Below are 18,306 nucleotides of genomic sequence, written 5' to 3' on the forward strand. Positions count from 1 at the left end.
CTAACTGGTGTAGAATTCCCTATCTTTTGTCCACCAACTTTTCTTACAGTCCTTCCTTTTCACTGGAATATGTTTTTGCTGAGCACTTCCTAAAAGGTCTTTGAAAATTTTTCACTGCTCATCAACTGTCCCACCATAAAATCTTTGTTTCCAGTCTACTTTATCCAGGTTCTCCATCATTCTATTTTAGTTCCCCGTGTTCAAGCACAGGACCAAGGTATTAGATTTTATCTTCACACTCTCCATATGTGTTCTAACTTCAACCTTACAGTGATCACTTCTTCCAAGAGGATCCCTAACTCTGAGGTCATTAATTATTCCTGGCTCATTGCACAGGGGCCAGATTTTGGATAGCTTGCTCCTTGTCAGTTCCATTTCATACTGTTCAAAAAAACTATCATGGATAAACTTAATGAACTCCACATGGCTACCCTGACTGAGCTGGTTCGACCAATCTACATGTAGATTAAAATCACCCATGGTAATAGACATGCCATTTTTACAGGCGTTAGTTACTTCTTTGTTTATTGCCCATCCCAATGTGACGTTATTATTTTATCTACACAATGTGCCTATCAGTGACTTTCTTGTTAACAATTTGAAAGCATCATTCTTGTTTCTCCTAATGTATGGCAATAAAAACAACTACTTGCATTGTATGGAATCTTTCACAATAGCAAATCTCCTAAGGTGCTTCATGGATGATCAAAACATTGATTAAAGAGAATTATTTTAAAATACATCTTAAAAGAGGATAGAGAAGGTTAGGGAGGGTATTCCACAGACTTCTGTCCTTGGCAGCTCCAATTGTGGAGTGATGCAGGTGTGGTGGGTTGGAAAGGGAACATGCAAAGGGGAAATCGAGGAGTGCAGGCAGTGCATAAAGTCTTAAGGACAGAGGAGATTCTGGACTGAGTCTGTCTGTCGTAGACAGTATGGCTGCCTCATGGAATTTGAAGCACCGCAATGGGCCCATGCATGTCATGTTAGTCAAGGATAGTATAACGGTGGCTGAGAGAACATTTGATGAGGACTTCTCTACTGAAGTAGTGTGGGCTGAGGTTAGAAACAGGAGAGGGGAGGTCACACTGCTTGGACTTTTTAATCGGCTGCTGCAGAGGTCCAGGGAGGGGGAAGAGAGGATTAGCAAAATTACACTGGGTAGGAGTGAAAGTAACATGGTGGTCATTATGGGGGACTTTAACTTCCCTAACATTGACTGAAAATGCTATAACTCTAGTATATCAGATGTATCAGTTTTTGTCCAATGTGTACGGGAGGGTTTCCTGACACAGTAAGTCAAAGGGCCGACAAGAGGGAATGCCACATTGGATTTGGCGCCTGGTCATGAACCGGACTAGGTGTTTGGTTCAGTCGTAGGTGAGCACTTTGGAGAGATGAGTACAATTCAGTTATGTTTAGTTTAGCGATGGAAAGTGATAGGTACATGTCACAGGTGAAGAATTATCGATGGGGCAGTGGCAATTATAATGCAATTCAGCAAGAATTAGGACACATAGAATGGGGTAGCAAAATGCAGTGGATGCAGACAATAGAAATGTGGAGCTGGTTTAAGGAACAGATATTGTGTGTCCTTGATAGGTATGTCCCTGTCAGGCAGGGAGGAAGTGATAAGGTAAGGGAACTGTAGTTTACGACAGAAATTGCATCTCTTGTGGAAATTGGAGAGTTGCTAAACGAATATTTCTCATTGGTTTTCACTCAGGAAAATGAGAATATTGCAGACAATAATGAGGTAGAAGATGTTAGACGAGAAAGGATCGAGGTTAGTTACGAACAGGTGTTATCAATTCTAAAAGGATTGAAAGTAGACAAGTCCCCTGGGCTGGATGGGATTTATCCATGGATTTTCTGGGAAGCTAGGGAGAAGATAGCAAATACTTAGGCTTTGATATTGAGTCGTCATTGCCTACAGGTTCAGTACCAGGTGACTGGATGATTGCAAATGTTATGCCCTTGATCAAGAAGGACAGTCGAGATGACCCAGGTAATTATATACCAGTGAGCCTTACTTCTGTTGTAGGAAAGGTTTTGGAAAGGATTATGAGAGACAATATTTGTAATCATCTGGCAAACAACAATATGATTTCAGATTGTCAATATGGTTTCGTCAAGGGCAGGTCGTGTCTCACAAACTTCATTGAGTATTTTTGCGATGGTGACCAAGCATTTTGATGAGGGTAGGGCAGTTGACGTGGTATACATGGACTTCAGTAAAGCCTTTCATAAGGTTCCAAATGTTAGGCTCTTAGAGAAAATGCAGCGACATGGAATTGAGTGTGATTTAGTAGTTTGGATTAGAAACTGGCTTTCTGAAAGAAGGCAGCGACTGGTGGATGATGGAAAATAATCAGCCTCCAGTCCGGTTATTAGTGGTGTGCCACAAGGATCTGTTTTGGGACCACTGCTGTTTGTCATTTTTTATAAAAGTCTTAGATGCAGGCATAGGTGGATGGATTGGTAAATTTGCAGATGACACGAAAGTCAGTGGAGTAGTGGACAGTGTGGAAGAATATTACAGGTTGCAAGGGGACTTGGATAAACTGCATAATTGGGCTGAAGGGTGGCAAATGGAGTTCAATGCAGCTAAATGTGAGGTGATACACTTTGTGAAGAATAACAGGAAGGCAGAGTACTGGGTCAATGGAAACATTCTTGGTAGTGTAGATGTGCAGAGGGATGTTGGAGTCCACGTACATAAATGCCTGAAAGTTGCCACCCCGGTGTACAGTACTGTTAAGGTGGCATACGGTTTGTTAGGTTTCATTCGTGGATGGATTGAGTTCTGGAACCACAATATGATGCTGCAACTATACAAAACACTGGTGCGGCCATATTTGGAATATTGTGCGCAGTTCTGGTGCACATATTTCGGGAAGGATGTGGAAGCATTGGAAGAGGTGCAGAGGAAATTTACCAGGATGTTGTGTGGTCTGGAGGGAAGGTCTTATGAGGAAAGGTTGAGCAATTTGAACGTTTTCTCATTGGCAAGAAGGCGGCTAAGAGAGGATTTGATAGAGACATACAAGATGATCAGAGGCTGAAATAGGGTAGACAGTGAAAGTCTTTTTCCTAGGATGATGACATCAGTGTGTATGAGGGGGCATAACTACAAATTGAGGGGTGATAGATTTAAGACAGATGTCAGAGGCAGGTTCTTTACTCAGAGACTAGTAGGTAGTGGATTCCACGCCCTAACCAATGAAGTTAACTCAGCCACTATAGTGAGATTTAAACAATCCTTTAGATAAGCACATGGTTGATTTTGGGATAGTGTAGGGGTATGAGCTGAGAATAGTTCACAGGTCGACGCAACATCAAGGACTGAAGGGCCTGTTCTGCACTGTGTTGTTCTCTGGCTATTGTGCTACAAGAGTTTTTTACTGTCTTAAACAGAGTGATGGATCTTGTATTGTGAGCTTACGAAGTGTCACTGATCTCTACCAAACATGTTCGAGGTAGCGAATGCTGCCTGACATGCTGAGCTTTTCCAGCAACACATTTTTCAGCCCTGATCTCCAGCATCTGCAGTCCTCACTTTCTCCATGTACGACATAGAGTCAGGGCAATAATAAGATGCTGCAACAGGAGGGGGACAGGTAGCTCCATACAAAACCCGACTCCTTCTCAACTGTTTTCACCACAAAATCCGAGCACCTTCCAGAAAGGCACCACTATATCCCACCACAACATTTTACCCCACAATGGTGGTATCTGGCTGTGCACTAAGAGGAGTGCAACAGCCTGGACTGGGACCCTGAAACGCTTGGTAAAGAGCCAAATCATCTGAGCATTGAGAGCCCCACCACATTGCATGCATTTTCTATTGTTTGCTCTCTGTTCCTGACTTCCCTTGTTTTTTCCTAATTAACCTGCTAAAAGTTGTTGTTACACACACCTGCACAAGCTGCGAATTGAACCCAGGCCTCTCGGTCCAAGATTCGGGATATTTTCACCGCGTCACAAAACATCGACTCGAACTTCCTTTGTCCCTTGCCTGCGAAGTCACGCCTGAATCAACTCTGCAATTGGGAGGAAGGGGCGGAAACAGGAGGACCGAGTAGCGGCCGGTCCTCCAACCAGAGTGAGTGAGGAGTGGGGCTAAAGCATTCTCGGGAAGTGAACGCTACAAGATTGGTCAGAGAGCAAACAATTTTGCAGGATTGATCATTCTCACTGCATAGTGGAGCATTAAATCTCTCTCATAAATCAATGTGAGATTTTAAGAAATCCTGTAGTTGAAATGTAAATCTGATAACGTACATATTTCAAATCGATTTGCACAACTCGAGTAAGAAACTTCTTTTCAAACTCCCAGAACGATTGGTAATTTACATAACTGGCCGTTATGGTTGATTTGGACCGGACAATCTATTTGCATGCTAGACATCTCTATCACTGTAACACGACAAAACAATTGTTAATGACTAATATTTTGCCTATCAGTCTGTGCAGTTATGAATATTCTCTGTGAACCCACACATAACCTTAGGCGCACGCGCAGTTTGGTTTCTGTGCAGAGCATGCGCAATGTCACATTGGTCAGTGCAGAGAGACATGGAGCTGCTTTCTCCGGCAGCGACTGCGATCGGCTTCAGAGAGTGACGTTCAGAGCCGGTGTGCGGGAACCTCGCTGGGAGAAAGAAGCGGAGAGAATTCACAAGTAAAGGTTAAAAAAAAATCGAAAAAGACCCTCCAGGCCCGGAGAAAGAGGTGGCGGTCTCTGATCAGGGAAGCGGCCCAGGGTCACGGCCGCCATTTGTTTGAGGGAAGAGGGAGCGCCGACCTGCGGGCCGCCATCTTGAGAAGGTCAAGGTGCAGGAGGGCGGGGCTCTCGGGGTCTGTAGACCAATCAGAGGAAAGGGAAGCCCCATTGTTATTGATTAATTCCACGAACACAGCTTCACTGGGCGATCCTGCAGGAATATCCTCTCTCAGTCCTGCTGGGATGTTTCACCCCATCAGAACCAGCAGCTCTCCTCCTCTCTCAGCTCCCCTTCTGTCCTTCCTACAGCATCTGTCCCCTGGAACATTGAGCTGCCTGTCCTGTCCCTCCCTCAGCTGTTGTTTCTGTAATACCTGTGATATCCCAGTCCCATCTTCGATTACTTCACTAAAGACAGGAATGCACCCGATGGATTTTTCTTAACATCAGCAATTGTTTAATACTCACTTGCAGGTTTTTAATTACATCGTTTTTGAAGCATTTATTTCACATTCAATCATTTGCAATGGTGGGATTTGAACCTGTGTCCAGAGAACACTTGCTGAGTTTCTGGATAAATTGTCACACAATAATGCCACTAGGCCATCACTTCGCCTGCTCACAGTTTGTATATCCCAGTGCAACATGAATCAAAAGTCTTTCATCCTGCACAATTGTTTGTCCCGGCACTCTGGTGATGTGACTCAGTACCTCTCCATGTGGTATCCCTCACTGTGTGGGTCTAATTGCTGCCTCTGTCAGCGTCTCTCACTCTTGAAGCGACTCCAGATCATGAGCCAACAGAATTCTCCACTCCAGAGAGATGAGGCAGCATAGGTCAGGAATGGAGACTGGGAAGTTCCAGATCTCTGTGGGCTCAGTGCCATTCGACATGTGTAACCCTCACAGCATCAGTCTAATTTCCCATTCTGCCTATTTCTGTGTCTTCTACAGGTAATCAGGGAGTTCCTGACTCAATAGACTGCCAACTGCTGGTTGGTACGATGGTTGGTCAGCCAGAAAGACAAAGTCAGGGAGGTCGGGAGTCTTCAATAAGTCCTGCTGCCAGGTAAGATCATTCCAGTGCACAGAGCAGAAAGTAATAAGGGGGATCCAAACATCAGCTAACAAGACATGACATAGAGAAATTTGCTGGAGGGGGAGCACAGTGCAGACACACCCCAGGCTCAATCACCACGCCTGTTGCAAGTTTTGTTGTAATGAGACAGCATCGGGAGTTCCCAGTTATCAGTCCTGGCCTGTGCTTCCTTAGGGATCATCAGAACAACTGAGGGGAAAGCAGGCCTCCCACGAGAGGGTGGTAATGCTGCCTGGGATCTTTCTGTTCCCTATTCCCTCTCCAACACTGTATCTATGGCTTGTATTGAGGACCAGTGTCTTCAATCATTCTAACTCCTATAACAGTTCCTATCTCTGTCATCTCCTCCCCTTTCACCAATTATTTCACATATTTGAAACCTCCAGTCCAGATGACCATCCTATCGCTGTAACTTGCTTCAGTCTCTACAACATGCCTTGTCTCGATAGTCTCCTCCTCCAATAACTGGAGACATCGGGTCTGTTTCTGTGCGGCATGACTCTTCGGCCGAGGTTTCCTAAATGAACTTAGTCGCGTTTGCCTGTGTTTGGCTCATATCCCTTCAAACCTTCTCCTCTCCATGTACCTGCCCGAGTGTCTTTTCCATGTTGTAATTGTACTTGTTTTTACCATTTCCTCTGGCAGTTCATTCCATCTATGCACCATCCTCTGTGGATAATGTTGCCCCTCAGCTCCCTCTTAAAATCCTTGCTCTCTCACCTCACGTTTATGCCTCTAGCTTTGGACTCACTTACTCTTGGCAATTCACCTTCCTTAGACCCTACATGGTTTCATAAACCTTTATAAGAAATATTGACGACAGTGTTACCAATATCTCCAACTCATGTACTCAATGCTCTGAACAATGAAGACAAGTGTGCCAATTGCCATTTTCAACACCCTGTCGCCCTGTGATGCCAGTCCAAGGAACAATATAACTGCACCCCTTGGTCTCTCTCTTTTCTACAACACTGTCCAGGGCCCGACCATTAACTGTGTTAGTCCTCCCTGGTTTGTCTGAACTAAACCCAACACCTGAATTAAACTCCATCTTTCATTCCTTGGCCCACTGGCCCAGTTGATTACCATCCCCTTCGATAACTATATTCACTGCCCACTCTTCCATTAATCTTGGTATCCACAAACATACTAACAGGGACTGCTATATTTTCACTCAAATTGTTTATGTAAATGGTGCACAACAGTGGTCCCAGCACCAATCCTTCCAGCACACTGCTGGTCAGAGGCCCCAGTCTGAACAACAACCCTCTCCCACCACCCTCTGTCTCCCACTGTCATCCCATTTTGTATCCAGTTGGCTAGCTCTCCCTGATCCCATGTGATCTACCCTTACTAACCAATGTATCATGTTACACCCTGAAGAAGGGTTTGCAGAAGCCAGAAACAATGTCTGTTGCTCTGCCTTCGTCTACCTTTTTGGTCACATCTTGAGCAAACTCCAGTCAAGTTTGTGAGACATGTTTTCCCATGCACAAAGCCATGCTGGCTGTCCGTAATCAGGCCTTGTCTTTCCAAATGCATGTAAGGCCTACTTCTCAGAATTACCTCCAACCACTGACCCACCCTGATGTCTCGCTCATCAGTCTGTAGTTCCATGGCTTTCTCTTGCAGCCTTTCTTAATTAATGACACAACATTATAATCATAGTCAGAGAGTCATACTGCACTCTTTGGTTAACGCTAACCATACTCTAAAACGGATCTCATCTCACCTGCCTGTTCCTGGATCATATCCCTCCAAACCTTTCCTATTCCTGTACTAATCCTAATGTCTTTTAAACATTGTAATTGTCCCCATGTTCACCCCTTCCTTGGGAAGTTAATTCCACACACAACCCACCCTCTGTGTAACAATGTGCCTCATGTCTTTTTTTTTAAATGTTTCTCCTCTAAACTTAAAAATGTAGTGCCTTGTCTTGAAACTCCCCTGTCCATGGGAAAAGACAACTCCCATTAACTCTATCTATCCCCCTCATGATTTTATAAACTGTTATGATGTTATCTGTCAACATTCAGGTTTCAGAGAAAAATACCAACCTGTTCAGCCTTTCTTTATACTGAAGCCTTTCGTACCCAGCCACATCCCAGTAAATCTCCTCCCAACCCTTTCCAGCTTAATAATATCCTTCCTATAACTGGGCGACCAGAACTGGACACAGTATTCCAGAAGAGGACTCACCAATGGCCTGTATAATCTCAATATGACTTCCCAACTCCTATATCCAAAGGACTGAGCAATGAAAGCAAGTGAGGCCAGCACCTTTTTTAAACTTTCCTGTCCCTCCATGTTGCAAACTTCAAAGAATTATGTAGCTGAACCCTGAGGTCCCTCTGTTCTACAACACTACTGAAGGTCTTGCCATTAATTGTATAAGTCCTGCCCGTGTTTGTTGTACCAAGGGCATTACCTCGGATTTTTTCAGATTGAACTCCATCTACAGTTTTTCAGCCATTCACACATTTCATCAGGATCCCTTTGTAATCTCAGAAAACCTTCTTCACTGTCCACAATGCAACCCTCCAGTCTAACAGCCTATCACACATAGCTCTCTATGGTCCAAATATCTCTGCTTGGGGCCCTACAAATTCTTCACCAGCTTCCCACAATGTCCTGAGATCCATTTGATCAGGTGGTGGGGATTTATCTACCTTTGTGTTTTAAAACCTCCAGCACCTCCTTTTCTATAATGTGGACTCATTTCAAGATGTTGAGACATCGAGATGAACAGCACAGAAACAGGCCCTTCGGACCAACTCCTGCATGACGTTTCTAGTCACATTTGCCACAATTTTGCCAATATCCCTCTGACCCCTTGCTATTCATCCACCCATCCACATGCCTTTTAAATGTATTTCTATCAGCCTCCACTATTTGCTCTGGCAGCTTATTCCATCCACTCTGCGGGAGCCAGTTGTCCTTTATACCCCTTTGAAAAGTTTCCCTCGCCTGGGGAAATGACCTTGTCTATTGACCCTGTCGATGACCATCATGATTTTAAACACCTTTTATCGGTTAACTCCTCAGCCTCCCATGTTCAACTGAAAACGGCCCCAGCCTATTCAGGCTTTTCCCTGAAGTACAAACCCTCCAACCCTGGCAACATCTTTGGTCATTTCTTCTGAAACCTTTCATGTTCCATGACATCCAGAATTGCAGACCAGAATTGCACACAGTATTCCAATAGTGGTCAGGCCAAACACTGTTTAGTTCCCTGAGCGCCCCAGTCTTTATCCACAGTAAGTTCCAAAGTGAAATATTTATTTTGGATCTTGTAGTTTCGCACATTGTTGCCTTCATTGATAATTAAGGAGACCGGGTTTGTCCCGAGCTCTTCTTTTGCTCTTAATATACTTGTAGAGTCTCTTTGGATTCTCCTTAACTTTCTCTGTCAAAGCGATCTTGTGTCCCCTTTTTACATTCCTGATTTCCATCCTAAGTGTATTTCTACAACCCTGATGCTCCCGAAAGGATTCTCTTGAGTCAGCCAGTTATATCTGACATGTGACCCCTTTTTTCATAACCACAGCCTCGAAACTCAGTCAGTGTTTCCTAATTCAGTCAGCATTGAGCTGCACACTAACAGGAACACGCTGGTGCTGAACACTCCTTTTATCTCGGTTTTAAAATATTCCTACTTGCCAGACTTCCCTTTACCTGCCAATAACCTCCCCAGATCTACTTTAAAAATTCCTGTCTAATACTATCTTGCTCCATTGAATAACTTTAACTTGTGGACCAGGCCTCTCCTTTTCCATCGCTATTTTCAAACTAATACAATTGTGGTAACTTTCCAAAGTGCTCCCCCACTAACACCTCAGTCCCGTTCATGACCTTGTTTCCTAAGGGGAGGTCAAGTTTAGCCCCATTCTCCAGTTGGGCAATTTACATAATGACTGGGAGTTTTCAGAACACACTTAACAAATTCTTTCCATCCAAATGCTTAACTTAGCAGCAATCCCAGTCCAGGTTTGGAGCGGTTAAGGTCCCCTATCATTTCAACCCTATTATTCTAAGAGATATCTGAAATCTCCTGATATATTTTCTCCTTCATCTCCCGTTGCCTATCGCTGTAGTACGACCGTAGAAAACTAATGACCAATTTTTATTTCCCAGCTCCACTAATATCGTTTAACTGGGTGATCCTGCATGAATACTCCCTCTAGGCACTGCTGGGATTTTTCCCCCAACAAACCCACCAGCTCTCCTCCTGTTTTGCTTCCTGTTCTATCCTTCCTGTAGTATCTGTCTCCGGAACATTGAGCTGCTGCTCCTGTTGCTCCCTCAGCTGTGTTTCTGTAATATCTATGGTATCCCAATCCCATGTTCCCATCCATGCTCTGGGTTCATCTGCCTTATCTGTCTGGCCCTTTGCATTGAAATAACGTCGGTTTAATCCACCAGTTTTCCCTAATTGTCTGCTATGTTCTTGCCTGTTTTGTCTCCTTATATTCCTCTCTTTAACATTTGTACCAGCCTCAACTTTCTTTCTGGCCTTACAACTCTTTGGGTTCACACAGACCTGCCAGACAAGTTGAAATCCTCTCGAGCAGCTCCAGCAACGTTCCCCATCAGGAACGTTCCCAGTTCAGGTGTATTCTCCACCCTGTCTACCTGTGCTGACACCTTCAGACATCCAGGGACTTGCCCACCGAGGTCCCTGTATTCCTCAGTACTCCAGAAGGACCGACAATTCATGATGTATATCATTCGTTTCTTAGACTTCCCACAGTGCATTACCTCACAGTGATCAGAAGTAAACTCTGTCTCACATTACTCTGCTCAGTTTATCATCTGATCGATATCAGACTGCAGCCTGAGTCCATCCCCCTCACTATGGACAACACCCTCACCTTTCATGTTATCTGCAAACCTACTCATGTTACCTTCTGCTTTCACATCCGAGTGATTAATGTCTATAATGAACAGCAATGACTCCTGCACAGATCCCTGTGGTACACCCGCTGGACAAAAGCTTTCAATCACAAAACCAACCCTCCACCAATTGCGGACCCAATTCACCAACTTACCTTGGATCCCATCGGATCTTCCCTTTTGGACCAGCCTTCCGTGTGGGACCTCGTCAAAGACCTTAATGAACTCCATATAAACCACATCATCTGCACTGCCCTCATCAATATCAGAGGACAGTCGTCTAGCAAATCCATACAGACAAACCCTAATGAAATTGCGGGGTTTTTTTTTTGGCGAATGCCTTGTATCGGTGTTCTTCTTCCTCTTTTTGCAGTTCTGATGTACTGCAGCGTGTTGTGGCCCTTTTGAACAGTGTCTTGATGCAACTTCTTTTGTGTGTGTTGGGGTGGTTGCTTTCGTAGTTCAGGACTTGGTCTGTGTGTGTGTCTTTCCTGTAAACCTTTGTGGTGAATTATCCATTCGGTGTTCTCTGCACCATCACGTCTAGGAATGGGAGTTGGTTGTCCTTTTCTTCCTCTCTAGTGAATCGGATTCCTGTGGGTGTGGCGTTGATGAGCCGGTGTGTGTTCTCTATTTCTGTGTTTTTAATTATTACAAAGGTGTCATCTACATATCTGACCCAGAGTTTGGGTTGAATTTGCGGTAAGACTGTTTGTTCTAACCTTTGCATTTCTGCTTCTGCTATGAGTCCAGAGATGGGTGAGCCCATGGGTGTGCCGTTGATTTGTTCATATATTTGGTTGTTGAATGTGAAGTGTGTTGTGAGGCACAGGTCTAGTAGTTTGAGTATGCCGTCTTTGTTGATAGGTTCAACGTCCTGTTGTCTGTTCTGTATGTCCAGCAAATTGGCTATTGTTTCTCTGGCTAGGGTTTTGTCGATAGAGGTGAACAGTGCCGTTATATCGAATGAGACCATAGTTTCTTCCTTGTCTATGTGTATATTTCTGATGATGTCCAAGAATTTCTGTGTTGACTGTACAGAGTGTCTGGATCCACTGATCAGGTTTTTCAGTTTCTGCTGAAGTTCTTTAGCCAGTTTGTGTGATGGTGTCCCTGGTAGTGATACTATGGGTCTGAGTGGGATGGCTGGTTTGTGCACTTTAGGTAGTCCATAGATTCTGAGGGTGTTCTTACTTTCAGGTTTCATTCTCTGTAGGTCAAACCTGGTTATCTGTCCTTTTTTTTGTAGGTTTCTGAGTGTGTTGTTTTTCCTATTGGTGAGCTGTGGCGTGAGGTCAAACTCCACGCAATTTCATCCACAGATGCCTCAGGGAAAGACAACAGAGTGAAGACATGTCATGACCCAAAGGACTAGCCACACTACCATACATCAAGAACATTTCGGAACTGACAGCCAGACTACTGCGACCACTCAGACTCATAACAGCACACAAACCAACAGCCACTCTCCAACAACAACTCACCAGAACGAAGGACCTGATACCCAGCATGAGCAAAACCAACGTAGTGTACAAACTCCCATGCAAGGACTGCACAAAACACTACATAGGACAAACAGGAAGACAGCTAACGATCCGCATCCATGAACACCAACTAGACACGAAACGACACGACCAGCTATCCTTAGTAGCCACACACGCAGATGACAAGCAACGTGAGTTCGACTGGGACAACACTACTATTATAGGACAAGCTAAACAACAGAACAGCCAGGGAATTGCTGGAAGCATGGCACTCATCCACAGATTCAATCAATAAGCACATTGACCTGGATCCAATATGCCGGCCACTGCAGCGGACAGCTGGAACTAACAACCGGAAGCGGCAGATACAAACCACTATAAATGCCGGAGGAAACATCACAGAAGCGCTTCACAGGAGGCTCCCAAACACTGAGGATGTCACCTAGACAGGGGACGAAACGTCTGCAACACAAATTCCCAGCTCGGTGAACAGAACCACAACAACGAGCACCCGTGCTACAAATCTTCTCACAAACGTTGAAGCCCTTTAGACTCTACAAAGCTCCGTCATGAACAAGCCACCATCTCTCTATTTCCTTTGCCTTCTTCAGTGTCTGCAACTCTCGCTGTATCTTCCAGTAACGTTCTTTATTAATGCAGGTCTGCCTAGCTCCCCAGATAACCTGTTTCATCCCCTACAGCTCCTCAATCACTGTAACACCCTCTGCTCTGTCTCATTGACCTCTTCCCCACTGTCGTCCAGGCACAACAGCGATCCTGTAAGAGAGCAGTGCGGATTGTGATGTTATAAATCTCAGCTGAGGCTTGAGGCCTACCATTACCTGGGAGTCACAAGGGGAGAGAACCTGAGAGAGTACAGCACAAAGCGGGAAAATATAAATCAGCAGCGAGGGTCAAGGCCGACTGGGACTTGGATTTGGATGAAAAGCAGAGCAGGAGGCTCGAAATCAGCACCAAGTCACAGAGGGAGTGACCGTGTGAGGGAGCAACTTGGAGCAGGGGCTTGAGGCTGACTCACACCTGGAAGAATGTAAATCAGTACTGAGGATCTAGGCCCAGTTGTACCTGGGAGTCAGAGAGACGGTGACCCTGTGAGGGAGCAGACTGGAGTGAGAGCTGGACGATTACACGTCCGAGGAGACACATCACTGTGTGTGCACGTGTCCCTCCATTGTTCTCTGTGTGTGTGTGTGTGTGTGTGTGTGTGTGTCCCCTTCCCTCGCTGTGTGTGAGCATGTCCCTCCCTCACTGTGTGTGTGAGCGTGTCCCTCCCTCAATATGTGTGTGTTTGTGTGTGCATATGTCTGCGTGTTTCCCTCCCTCACTTTGTGTGTGTGTGTCCCCTCGCTGTGAGTGTGTGTGTGTCCCTCCCTCGCTGTGTGTGTGTGTGTCGCTCCCTTGCTGTGTGTGTGTGTGTGTGTCCCTCCCTCGCTGTGTGTGTGTGTGTCGCTCCCTTTGTGTGTGTGTGTGTGTGTGTGTTTGTGTCCCTCCCTCGCTCTGTGTGTGTGTGTGTGTGTGTGTGTGTGTCCCTCCCTCGCTGTGTGTGTGTGTTTGTGTGTGTGTCCCTCCCTCGCTGTGTGTGTGTGTGTGTGTGTGTGTGTGTGTGTGTGTGTGTGTGTCCCTCCCTCACTGTGTGTACGTGCGTGTGTGTGTGAGTGTGGCCCTCCCTTGCTGTGTGTGCATGTGTCTCCTCCTCGCTGTTTGTACGCGTGTCCCTCCCTCGCTGTGTGTGTGTGTATGCGTGTGTCCCTCCCTTGCTGTGTGCGTGTGTCCCTCTCTCGCTGTGTGTGTACGTCCCTCCCTCGCTCTGTGTGTGTGCATGTCCTTCCCTCCCTCGCTCTGTGTGTGTGTGTGTGTGTCCCTTCCTTCGCTGTATGTGTGTGTGTGTCTTTCCCTCGCTCTGTGTGTGTGCATGTCCCTCCCTTGCTGTGTGTGTGCGTGTGTGCGTGTGTGTGTCCCTCCCTTGCTTTGCGTGTGTGTCCATCCCTTGTGTTTGTGTGAGCGTGTGTGCATGTGCCTCCCTTGCTCTGTGTGTGTGTATGTATGTGTGCGTGCCCCTCCCTCGCTTTGCACGTGCGTGTCCATCCCCTATGTGTGTGACCACCTTGCTGAGTGTGTGTGTCCCACCCTTGCCGTGTCTGTGTGCGTCCCCTCTCGCTGTGTGTGTGTCCCCCCTCTCAATTTCTGTGCACATGCCCGCCCCCTCGACATGTGTGTGATTGTCCCTACTTCGCGATGTGTCCATGTCCCTCCGTTGGAGTGTATGTGCGTGTCCCTCCCTCACTGTGTGTCTGCATGTCTCTTCCTCGTTGTGTGTGCGTATCCCTTTCTTGCTGTTTGTGTGCGTGTCCCTCCCTCTGTGTGTTTGTGTTTGTGTGTCTTCGCTGCGTGTCTGTGCGTGTCCCTCCCTCGCTGTGTGTGTGTGTGTGTGTGTGCGCGTGTCCTCCTCGCTATGTGTGTGTGTGTCCCTCCCTCGCTGTGTGCATGTGTCCCTCGCTCTGTGTATGCGCACGTCCCTCCCTCGCTGTGTGTGTGTGTGTCCCTCCCTCGCTGGGCGTGTGTGTGTTCCTCCCTCGATTTGCGTATGTCTCTGCGGGTATCCCCCTCACTGTGTGTGCGTGCATGTCCTTCCCTCGCTGTGTGCCTGCGTGTAACCCCCTCACTCTGTGTGTGTGTGCATGTCCTTCCCTCGCTGTGTGTCTGCGTGTATCCCCCTCGCTGTGTGTGTGTGTGCATGTCCTTCCCTCGCTGTGTGTCTGCGTGTATCCCCCTCACTGTGTGTGTGTGTGCATGTCCTTCCCTCGCTGTTTGTCTGTGGGTATCCCCCTCACTGTGTGTGTGTTTGTGTGCATGTCCTTCCCTCGCTGTGTGTCTGCGTGTATCCCCCTCACTCTGTGTGTGCGTGCATGTCCTTCCCTCGCTGTGTGCCTGCGTGTAACCCCCTCACTTTGTGTGTGTGCATGTCCTTCCCTCACTGTGTGTCTGCGTGTATCCCCCTTGCTGTGTGTCTGCGTGTATCCCCCTCACTGTGTGTGTGTGTGCATGTCCTTCCCTCGCTGTGTGTCTGCGTGTATCTCCCTTGCTGTGTGTCTGCGTGTATCCCCCTCACTGTGCGTGTGCGCATGTCCTTCCCTCGCTGTGTGTCTGCGGGTATCTCCCTCACTGTGTGTGTTTGCGTGTCGCTCCCTTGCTGTGAGTGTGAGTGTGTGTGTGTGTGTCCAAAATTTGCACCATCAGTGGATTGGCCATCATAAATTGACTGTGGTATTCAGGAATGTGTGGTTTAAGTAAGTTCACCACGAGAAATGCAGGGTTTAATGTATAGGTAGAGGGGTGGGTCTGGGTAGGATGCTCTTCAGAGTTTTGGAATGGACTGGTTGGGCCGAATGGCCTGGTTGCACACGATGTCTAATCTATTCAGGTTATTGTCCAGCTCTGTCAACCATCACCGTCTCTTACACCTTGCCTTATCCCCAATATTCTCCTTAACACTGTAATCTCCTCCAGACTCTAAAACATTCCTTGCCTATGTAACCTTCTCCAGTCCTGACAAAGATCGATATGTCTGTCACCTCTTTCTGCTTTTAGATTAGATTAGATTAGATTAGATTAGATTACTTACAGTGTGGAAACAGGCCCTTCGGCCCAACAAGTCCACACCGCCCCGCCGAAGCGCAACCCACCCATACCCCTAACCTACGGGCAATTTAGCATGGCCAATTCACCTGACCTGCACATCTTTGGACTGTGGGAGGAAACCGGAGCACCCGGAGGAAACCCACGCAGACACGGGGAGAATGTGCAAACTCCACACAGTCAGTCGCCTGAGGTAGGAATTGAACCCAGGTCTCTGGTGCTATGAGGCAGCAGTGCTAACCACTGTGCCACCGTGCCGCACTATAACTATTACCATTTGGTACAGCACTCCCAATCATTGTTCCCTCTTGAAACTCCCATAAACATTTGTATCTTTGAAAACTCATCTGGACTGTCTCAATTTCCCTTTGACAGTTACGTGCTGAGACCTGCTCTATTTCAGTGAAGTAATTAAGTCTTGGCAACACTCACTGTTATAATCTCCCTCCAGCCTTACAGCACTGAGGATCTGTAGAAGGTCTTTTCACCCCGACAGCCATCTCTCTGTCTGTAATCTCCTCCACTCCCCATAATACATTCTCTCTGAGCTCCTCTGTAGTCCACTAAACTCTCCCTAACACTGTCTGTATCAGTGTAACCTTCTCCAAAAAACAACCTTCCCTATCTGTGTAAATCCCTACACCAGTCCCTATCCCTCTCAGCTCCGTCTAACAATACAACCCTCCATGTCTGTGTATTCACCTTCAGTCCCTACTCACCTCCCTATCTGTGTAACCTTCTCCATGCATTTTTGCTTCAGTCTCTTCAACTGTCCCTGTCAGTGTAACCTCTTCCAGACGCGAAAACTCTCCTCTTTTTGACTTACTCAGACCACACAACCCTCACTATCTATAACCTACTCCTGTCTGAGAAACCTACCTCTGCAAATTGCTCCAATTCTCCATAAGCTCCTGCAGCTCTTACATCCCTCCCTATCGACCAAATCTCTTCCAGTCCCTAAACACCAACAGTCTGTGGAGACCCGACCACCATCCCTATCAGTGTAATCCTCTCAGGTTTCTGCAGTAATCCTGATCTGTCGAACTCACTCCATGCCTGTTCCTCTCCCAATCCAGTCCCTACAAAACCCACTATCTATTTAACACCCTCCTGTCACTATCACCCCCATGTCAATGTAAGCGCCTCCTGTGTTTCTCCACCATCTACCCATCTCCATAACCTTGTCCAGCTCTTACACCACTATCTGTTTAAACGTCACCTTCCTCTACAACTTCCTCCTGTTTGCGCTATGCTCCCTTATCTGTGAAACTGTGTCTGACCAAAATTGTTATCCCAGTGTCTGAAAAGAAATCCAGATTCCACAGCCTCCATAACCCCCAGAACCTAAGCCTTCCTATGTCTGCAAACATCTTCAGTCACGACTCCCCTGAATATCTCTGTTTGTTCTTCCAGTAGATACAAACATCTTTATCTCTGTAATCTGCTCAGCTCCCTAAAACACTCCCTGCCTGTGATCCAGCCCTGTCCTACAAACATCCTTATCCCTGTAAACTTCTCTATCCCTCCCAACATTCCCATCTCCATGAACCTGTCAGCCCTACAGCTCTCCACATTTCTGTAACCTCCTGTGGGTCTATGGTCCTCCCACCCTGTGAAACTACCTTTCATCCCCATATTCCTCCCAATCTGGGTCCTCTGCTCCAGATCAGGCCGTTGCTGTCTCTGTAAACACCTCCACTCCTGACAACTCTTCCCATTTGTGTAACCTCGTTCAGACCCCATACTCTCCAGCTTCCTGAATCCTCTTCCTGCATTGCAACCAAAACCACATGTTTCTGTAATATCCACCAGTGCTTACACCTTCCCCAACTCAGGAACCACTTACAGTCCTAACAAAGCACCTAAACTGCGAACCCTCTCATTTCCCTACAATCCTCCCCAACTCCCTCCCTCCTGAAATGCCTTCATCACCATGAAACCACAAAATTACTGAAGCCTACTTTTGGCATTGCAATCCTCCGAATGTCTGCGAAATCCTCCTGTCCTGATATCCATCCCTATCTCTGTAACCCCCACCACCCTCCAGTGTCCTTCTGGGGAACATGGCAGAGGAGGGAAGATGTGTAAAGTCCAAGCCATGTTACGGAGGTAGAATTCTGGGAATTTCAGATTTGGTCAAATGTCTGTGGTGTGAAGATTATTGGCGAGGACTCTAAAGACAGGATTTATGACGACTTGGAAAACGAGAGTTAAATTAGCCAGTCAGTTATGGGTTTGTGTGGAGTCAGGTCATGCCTCACAAACCTTATTGAATTCTTTGAGGATATGGCAGAATATGTTGATGGCTCATTCAGAAAAGAAGGAAAATTGGGATACAGGGAAATCTGTCTGTCTGGATACAGGATTGGATGGCCCAGAGAAGACAGAGGGTGGCAGCAGATGGACAGTATTGAGCCTGGAGCTCAGTGACCAGTGGTGTTCTGTAA

General features: G+C 46.5%; 2 long non-coding RNA genes across 17 annotated transcripts in view; one reads left to right on the top strand and one right to left on the bottom strand.

The window, feature by feature from the left end:
* The window catches only part of LOC140454085 (uncharacterized), a 39,616-nt gene extending 35,173 nt beyond the window's left edge, over nt 1-4,443 (bottom strand). The window contains exon 1 of one of the 9 annotated variants that reach the window (XR_011952643.1): nt 3,920-4,194. This is a non-coding gene — a long non-coding RNA (uncharacterized lncRNA). Of the gene's footprint in view, nt 1-3,919 lie in introns of all 9 variants that reach the window. The other 8 variants (XR_011952642.1, XR_011952640.1, XR_011952646.1 and 5 more) reach the window with 8 other exon arrangements.
* A 118-nt stretch (nt 4,444-4,561) lies between these two features.
* Nucleotides 4,562-18,306, top strand: part of LOC140454086 (uncharacterized) — a 55,465-nt gene continuing 41,720 nt past the window's right edge. For 3 of the 8 annotated variants that reach the window (XR_011952649.1, XR_011952650.1, XR_011952648.1), the window contains exons 1-3: nt 4,562-4,690; nt 5,681-5,795; nt 11,968-13,253. This is a non-coding gene — a long non-coding RNA (uncharacterized lncRNA). The other 5 variants (XR_011952652.1, XR_011952651.1, XR_011952653.1 and 2 more) reach the window with 4 other exon arrangements.

This window comes from Chiloscyllium punctatum, chromosome 28 (assembly GCF_047496795.1).
Source record: "Chiloscyllium punctatum isolate Juve2018m chromosome 28, sChiPun1.3, whole genome shotgun sequence".
Lineage (NCBI taxonomy): Eukaryota > Metazoa > Chordata > Chondrichthyes > Orectolobiformes > Hemiscylliidae > Chiloscyllium > Chiloscyllium punctatum.